The following is an 8,851-nucleotide window of genomic DNA, read 5'->3' on the forward strand; positions in this document are numbered from 1 at the left end:
TCCCAGCCCTGAGCACTGGGATGGACTCCTGTGTCACCCCTGAGGCAGGAGGGCCATCCCTTGTGCAGACTACAGCCTTCTTTGACCCTCTGGTGGAAGATCCCAACATGATGTGGAGCAGAGTTGTGCCAGCATGCTGAGAGGCCTCTTGCCATGGGCATTACTGATATGACATGTGCTGATGGTGCTCAGCATTAGCCAGGGTCTGAGTGATGAGGAGCAAGAGGAAACAAGACAAAGATGGCTGCACATAGATCTAGTGTGAGACCTAAAACTCTTAAAAGAAAAATAGGGCAAAATCTTCATAACATGGAATTTGGTAATGATTTATTGGGTATGACACCAAGGGCACAGACAACAAGGGAGAAAAACAAGCAAATTGGACTTCATGAAAATTTTAAAAATCTGTGCATCAAAATACACTATCAGTAGAATCATAGGCAATCTATCCAATGGGAGAAAATATTTGCAAATCATGTATGTGATAATGGATTAATTAATTAATATCCAGAATATTCCTAAAACTCAACAACAACAAACACACAAATGATCTGATTCAAAAACTGGCAAAGGCTCTCTCACTCTACTCTCTCTGCTTCCACTATCTTACACTGTGAGACCCCTGAGTCACTGTTGCCATAACCAGATAGACTTTGGACTTCCCATAGATCTAGTGTGAGACCTAAAACTCTTAAAAGAAAAATAGGGCAAAATCTTCATAACATTGAATTTGGTAATGATTTATTGGGTATGACACCAAGGGCACAGACAACAAAGGAGAAAAACAAGCAAATTGGACTTTATGAAAATTTTAAAAATCTGTGCATCAAAATACACTATCAGTAGAATCATAGGCAATCAATCCAATGGGAGAAAATATTTGCAAATCATGTATGTGATAATGGATTAATTAATTAATATCCAGAATATTCCTAAAACTCAACAACAACAACAAACACACAAATGATCTGATTCAAAAACTGGCAAAGGCTCTCTCACTCTGCTCTCTCTGCTTCCACCATCTTACACTGTGAGACCCCTGAGTCACTGTTGCCATAACCAGATAGACTTTGGACTTCCTAGCCTCAGAAACTGTAAGCAATAAATGCTGTTTTTCCTTATAAATCACCCAGTTTCGTAAGCAATAAATGTTGTTTTTCTTTATAAATCACCCAGTTTCAGGTATTCTGTTATAGTGACATAAAATGGAGTAATACAGAAAGTTGGTACTGAGAGTGAGGTGTTGCTTATAACAAATACTTGAAAATGTGGAAGCAGCTTTGGAACTGGGTATTAGGCAAAGGTTAGAGAAGTTTGGATGACTGAGAAGAAGAAAAAAAGACTGGGGAAAGTTTGGAATGTCTTAGAGACTGGTTACATGGTGGTGAGCAGAATGTTGATAGAAATATGGACTGTAAAGACCATTCTAAGGAGGTCTGAGATAGAAGTAAGTACGAACTTTTTGGAAACGGGCAAATAATACTCTTGTTGTGAACTGGCATGGAGCTTGGCTGCATTGTGTCCATGCCCTAGGACTTTGTGGAAATTGGAACTTAGGAGTTGTGAACCAGAGTATCTGGTGGAAGAAATTTCTAAGGAGCAAAGCATTAAGGAAGCTTCATGGCTATGGTAACAGCCTGCTCTGAGTTATGGTGGCAAAGGCAGGACATAAAGCCAGAATTTAAAAGAGAAGCAGAGTACAAAGATTTGGAAAATTTGCCCCCTGGCCATGTGGTAGAGAAGCAGAGTGCACTTTCAGAAGGAAAATTCAATGGTACTAAGAAGATTAGTGCAAAAGAAAGGGATTACCAAGAGAAGGAGAAAAAGGCCCTGAAGGCATTGCAGAAGCCTCTGTGGGCAACCCTTCCATTTCAGGTCCAAAGATCTAGGGAGAAAAAATGGTCTTGGGGAACTGGCTTGAGGATCCCTCCATGGGCTCACTGCTCAGGGCCACCTCATGAAGCTGCTTCTAGCACCCTAGCTGCTTTGTCTGCTCCTGCTGTGGCTAACTTGGTCCCAGGTGTGGCTGGACATACAGCTTTGGAAGATACAAGCCAGAAGCCTTGGTGGCATCCACATGGTGTTAGGTCTGCAGGCTGACAGAATGCTTGAGCTGTGGAGGTTTGGGAGCCTCTGCCCAGATTTCAATGGATGTATGGAAAAGTCGGGGGCCCAGGAAGAGATCTGTCACAGGGATGGAGTCATAGCAGACAACCTTCACTAGAGCAATGCCGAGTGAAAACGTGGGGTCGGAGTTGCAGCAGAGAAACTCCATCAGCTCCATGCCTAGTGGAGCCATGAGAGCGGGACTGCCATGGAGACCCCAGACCTGTGGAGCTACCAGGATGCAGCACCAGCCTGAGAGAGCTAAAACATCACCTGAGATCAGGAAAGCCATAGGAGTGGAGCTGCCAGAGGACTTGGGGGATACAACCCCCTCACCAGTGTGCAGAGGATGTCAAACATGGAGTCAAGGTACCTGATTTGCCAGCTTTGAGATTTGATGCTTGTCCTGCTGGTGTTTGGACTTATTTGGGACCTGTTATCCCTTTCTTTTGGACTATTTCTCCCTTTTGGAATGGTAATATGTACCCTATGTTTGTCCCACCATTGTATCTTGGAAGTAGATAACTTGTATGGATTTCACAGATAGGACCTTGAAGTTTGGACTTCTGAGCCGAAATGAGACTTTGGGGATGAAATGAATGTATTTGCATGTGAAAAGGACATGAGTTTTGGCAGGCCAGGGGCAGAATATAGTGGGTTGAATTATGTAACCCTAAAACTCAGTGAAGCTTGAATTGTATCCCCCAAGTTTTATGTATTAGAAACTTAGCCCCCACTGTGACTGTTAACAGGGTGAGAACTCCTATTACGGTAATTATAAGGGGAAACCTTGAAAAGGTTATTGGATTGTAGGACTGTGCAGAATGAATGGATTAAAAATGGTTGTCAGGGGCATGGCTCTGAGGGCTTTAAAAGAAAATGAGAGTCTGTCTCTCTCTCTCTCTCATGTGCGTGTGCACTCTGCTCTCTGTGCTTCCATTATCTTGCAATGTGAGACCCCTGAGTCACTTTTGCCACCACCAGATGGACTTTGGATTTCCCAGCCTCAGAAAATTGATGACTGGACCTCTGATGATTTGTTGCACCTGGAGGGCAGCTGTGTGTCCAGCACACAGTATGTGACAAAGTATGTCCTTGTATGCAAGCAGTCAATGAGATCAAGATTCAAAGGCTGTACCTCAATTCCACCTAAAAGTGCCACCAGCATCCCCCCACAAATACTGAAAAGTGCCACTGTGTAAGAGGGAGATGGATGAGCTCCCACCCTGGATAGAGAAGACAGTAAAGAGGTCCTGGGTTTCTCAGAACCCACAGTGTCACAGCAGCATTGAACTGTGTGGGGAAGGGCATGGGCAAGAAGAAGGCAGCCGACCATCTGAAACTTTCTCTTGATGATTCTACTCTCTGATTTGTGGACAAACTGAGGCTGTGGAGGAAGGCCAAAGCTCTAGGCATCCCGAGTCTAGCAGTGACAGGAGCAGAAAATGAGAGCTAAAGGAGGTATTTGGTGATGTCTCTGAGATCTGCAAAGAATCATCAGGAGTAAAGAAGCGATGAATGCCCCGTTTTGAGGAGGTGGAAGAAGAGCCAGAGGTGATCCCTGGGCTTCCATCAGAGAGCCCTGGCATACTCACTAAGCTCCAGATCAAACAGATGATGGAGGCAGCAACACGACAAATTGAGGAGAGGAAAAAACAGCCGAGCTTCATCAGCCAAAGACTCCTTCTTCCTCACAACCAGAGCGACTTCCGATTGGCAATATGATTCAGCCCTCCCAGGCTGCCACTTTCATGAATGATGCCATCGAGAAAACAAGGAAAGCAGGTGAAAGATGATGATGGAGGCAGCAACACGACAAATTGAGGAGAGGAAAAAACAGCCGAGCTTCATCAGCCCCCCCTATGCCTCAGCCAAAGACTCCTTCTTCCTCACAACTAGAGCGACTTCCGATTGGCAATATGATTCAGCCCTCCCAGGCTGCCACTTTCATGAATGATGCCATCGAGAAAACAAGGAAAGCAGGTGAAAGACAAGCCCAAATCCAAGCACAGCTGGCACTGAAGCCAGGGCTCATTGGCAATGCCAACATGGTGGGCCTGGCTAATCTCCATGCTGTGGGCATTGCTCCCCTGAAGGCGGAATTAAAAGATCAGACTAAACGTGCACCACTGATCCTAGATGGGCAAGGTAGCACTGTAGATGCAACAGGCAAGGCGACTGAGCTGACACACCACATGCCTACTTGAAAGGCCAATATTTGTGCTGTCGTGAGTTCAAGCAACAGCTGAAAAAAAAGCCATCAGAAGACATGGAATCCAATGCCTTTTTTGTTCCCTGAGTCTCAACTGCCCCTTCCCAGCACCAGAGATGTATTTTTAAATTCCACAACAAGGGCAAATTTGAGAAGATTGCTCAATGATTGTGGACAAAGGCTCAACTAGAGAAGCTGCAGGCAGAGATCTCACAGGCAGCTCGAAAAACAGGCATCCATACTTCAGCTAGGCTTGCCCTCATTACTCCTAAGAAGGAGTTAAAGGAAGGAGATATCCCTGAAATTGAGGGGTGGGATTCTTACATCATCCCCAATAGCTTTGACCTTACAGAGCAAAATCCCGAGAGAGGAGATTATTTTGGAATTATAAATCTTGTTGAAAATCCAGCCCAGCTGAATCCTCCAGTTGACAATGACGCACCAGTTACTCTGTGGGTATATCTTACCAAGAAAGAACAGAAGAAACTTCAGAGGCAAACAAGGAGGGAACACAGAGGAATTACAACAGAAAGTCAGGCTGGGCCTGATGCCTTCTCCAGAACCGAAAGTGAGAATTTCTAATTTGATGCAAGTATTAGGAACAGAAGCTGTTCAAGACCCCACAAAGGTAGAAGCCCATGTCAGAGCTCACATGGCAGAAAGACAGAAAATGCGTGAAGAGACCAATGCTGCTTGAAGACTTCCAGCAGAACAGAGAAAGGTGAAGAAAATTAAAAAGCTTAAAGAAGACATTTCACAGGGGTACACATATCTGTATACAGAGTTCGAAATTTGAGGAACCCAGTGAAGTTCAAAATTGAGGCCAATGCTGGGCAACTGTACCTGACAGGGGGGGTGGCACTGCACAAGGACGTCAGTGTGGCAGCAGTGGAATTGGGGCCCAAGGCCCAGAAGAAGTTTAAGCATCTTATGCTGCATCAGATAAGGTGGGATGAACAAACATCTAACACGAAGGGAGATGATTATGACGAATCTGATGAGGAATCTGTGAAGAAAACCAACAAATGTGTCCTAGTCTGGGAGGGTACAGCCAAAGACCGGAGTTTTGGAGAGATGAAGTTCAAAGTGCGCTACAGAGAACATGGTTCGTGAGCATTTCAAGAAGCATGGGGTTGAACACTGCTGGGACCTCGCACTGAGTGAGTGTGTTGGAGTGCACTGACTGAGGCTACTGCAAGCCCTTGCCTCTCTGCCTTTATCTTTGTCTTTTCGGTTATCTCCCTTATTCTCCTTCCCAACTCACCTCCACGTGTGTGTGTGATCTCAGAACTGTGCCAAGCAGACACTGGGACAAAGGGAGGAAACCTTGCTCCCTTTCCCAGTCAGCCTGGTGCTGCCCTTTATTCTCCTTATGTGCATATTGATTAAAGAGTTATTAAAAAAAAATCTGGCAAAGGACTTGAACTGACATTCTCAAAGGAGACATACAAGTGACTGATAGTCACATGAAGATGCTTAATGTCACTAATCATTGAGGAGATTCCGACCAAAACCTCAATGAGATACCACCCATTAAGATAGCTACTGTATATAAAAACAAACAATAAAACCCAGAAAATAACAAGTGTTGGTGAGGATGTGGAGAAATTGGAGCCCTTGTGCACTGCTGGTGGAAATGTGAAATGATAAAGCTTCTGTCAAAAACAGTAGAGCAGTTTTTCTCAAAAAAAAAAAAAAAAAAAAGAATTACCATATGATCCAGCAATGTCACTGCTGGCTACGTTCCCAAAAGAATTGAAAGGATCTCAAAGAAATATTCATATACCCATGTTTATAGCATCATTATTCACAAACAGCCAAAAGACAGAAGCACCAACATGTCCATTGACAGGTGAATGGATGAGCAAAATGTGGTGCATGCAAACAGTGTAATATTATCAGCCTTGAAAAAGATGGAAGTTCTGACAGATGCTACAATAAGCACCAACATGTCCATTGACAGGTGAATGGATGAGCAAAATGTGGTGCATGCAAACAGTGGAATATTATCAGCCTTGAAAAAGATGGAAGTTCTGACAGATGCTACAATGTGGAAGGACATTGAGGACATTATGCTAAGTGAATTAAGCCGGTTACAAAAAGGCAATATTGTATGATACCACTTATATGAGGTTCTTAGAACAGTCAAATTCATAGAGACAGAAAATGGAAGAGTGGTTACCAGGGACTTGGAGAGAAGAATGGAGAGTTTCTGTTTAATGGGGACAGAGATTCTGTTTCACATGATGAAAGAGCTCTGGAGAAGGATGGTAGTGTTGCTTGTACAACAATGTTGCTAAATTCTACACTAAAAACGGTTAAAATGATACATTTTATGTTATGTATACTTTATCACAACAATAAGAAATCATTTGCATTTTACAAGTTAACACCAATCCTTACAGAATTTTAAATTTCTTGATCAATGGCTCAACAGAGGCACATAGCTCTACGGCAGGGTTTCTCGAGCTCGGCACTACTGATATTTGGGGCCAAATAATTACTTGTCATGGGTATTGTCCTGTGCCATACAGGGTATTAAGCAGCATGTCTGCACTCTTCCCATTAGATGACAGTAGCAACCCTATCCTCAGTTGTGACAACCCAAAATGTCTCCAGACATTGCCAAATGCTCCCCGGACACAAAATCACCACCAGTTGAGAACCACTGGTAAGAGTTCTGGGAAACCTGACTCAGTCCCTGATCCCGACAGTTGTCTGAGCAACATCAGCTTGGAAGTCCAGAGTCACAAATCTGTTCCTTGAGGTATCAATAGTTAGAGGCATCTAGTGCAGTCCTTTCCACAAACACCCTGAGACAGCCCTCCTTTGTTGCAGACTAACTTTCTATAGATTAAAGCTTAGAGAAGAGCCAGTGCTTACATCAAGGAACCAGTTTCCTTTCCAGTGTGCATGAAAGATTTTTAAAAATTGATTTGAGCTTTTAAATAGGCAAACAAGATTATTAACCCAGTTCTTTCTTGTATCTCACGTGGCAGAGAATAGACCCTGTTATCATGCTACAAGATCACAGAAGGGTTAGAACATAAAGCCAGGATCCTAATCATTGCTGCAACCACTGGGGGGTGACTTACTGAACTTACTGAACAGAACCAGAAACAAACTTGTCTAAGGACCAGAAACAAAAACAAAAATCATGGGATGGTGTGGGAGGGGGCAGAGTCCAGGAAGATAAATTCTGTGACCACTTGGGATCCACTCCAGGAGCCAAGAAAAGATGTTCCTGGATTAACTGACCTGAGAAGTGCACTTATTTCAGCAACAAAGTTTATTTCACTCTGGAAGTTGAGTCCCAATGGGATCTCCTAAACCATCAAATTATATATATATAATCGTACAAATTATATATATATAATCGTACAATTTATATATATATATATATATATATAATTGTACACACACACACACACACACACACACACACACACATATATATATATATAATAGTATTTCAAAACCTTCATGGAAGGATTTGTATTATCTTTTAATTTCATTTTTCCATGATCTTTTTGAAGTACTCTCATACTATGGGCTGAACTGTATGTTGAAACCCTAACCCCCAGTGTGACTGTATCTGGAGAGAGGACCTGTGAGGAGCTGTTAAAGATTAAACGAGGATATACGCATGGTGTCCTGATCTCATAGGGCTGCACCCTCATAAGAAGAGGAGGAGACATCAGAACTCTCTCTCCACCATGTGAGGACATAGTGAGACAGGAGCCATCTACATCTAGGCTGAGAAGAAAATCCTGAAGCAGAAACAAACCCCGCTGGCACCTTGATCTTGGACTTCCCAGCCTCCTGAACTGTGAGAAATAAAGTTCTGTTGTTCAAACCACCCAGTCTATGACATTTTTTTTTTAAATGACCAGTAACGGGATCTTAACCCTTGACTTGGTGTTGTCAGCACCACGCTCTCCCAGGTGAGCTAATCGGCCATCCCTATATAAGGATCCAAACCTGTGGCCTTGGTGTTATCAGCACCACACTCTCCCAAGTGGGCCATGGTCTGGCCCTTACAACATTTTGTTAAGGTAGCCAAGCAGACTAATAGAATGTAATTCCACAAAAAGTATCAGCATGACTCTCTTGCAAATAAAGATTTATCTTAACCCATCAGTGAGGGGATCAGCCTGGAGGTAAAGCTGGGTCTCTGCTAGATTTTAAATGTGTGACTTACATTGACCCCGCATTTTCTCACTACTCACGTATTCCTTAATATCCTGAGATCTGGCTTTTATCCCATCACATTATTAAAACTTCAGCTGAAAGCTCTGCATTGAACCCTTCCATTGTGAGCTCCATTTTATCTTGATTTTGCTGACAAAAATTTTGGTAGATATGAGAATTTCTTTTTGATTTAATATAAATATTGCAAAAAAAAAATCCAAAACCCTTGATCTAGCTATACACCCATGTTATACATGACAGATTAATAAAGATAAGATCACACATGTATATATGGGTATGAAATATTGATAATACAAGTAAATCCATGAGCACTTTATAGTC

At 42.9% G+C, this 8,851-nt stretch overlaps 1 pseudogene; it reads left to right on the forward strand.

Annotated features, from left to right (window-relative positions):
• LOC103596337 overlaps positions 1-8,173 on the forward strand; it is a 20,326-nt pseudogene extending 12,153 nt beyond the window's left edge.
• The last annotated feature ends 678 nt before the right edge of the window (positions 8,174-8,851 follow it).

The sequence above is a fragment of the Galeopterus variegatus genome, unplaced genomic scaffold (assembly GCF_000696425.1).
Source record: "Galeopterus variegatus unplaced genomic scaffold, G_variegatus-3.0.2 Scaffold1987, whole genome shotgun sequence".
Classification (NCBI taxonomy): domain Eukaryota; kingdom Metazoa; phylum Chordata; class Mammalia; order Dermoptera; family Cynocephalidae; genus Galeopterus; species Galeopterus variegatus.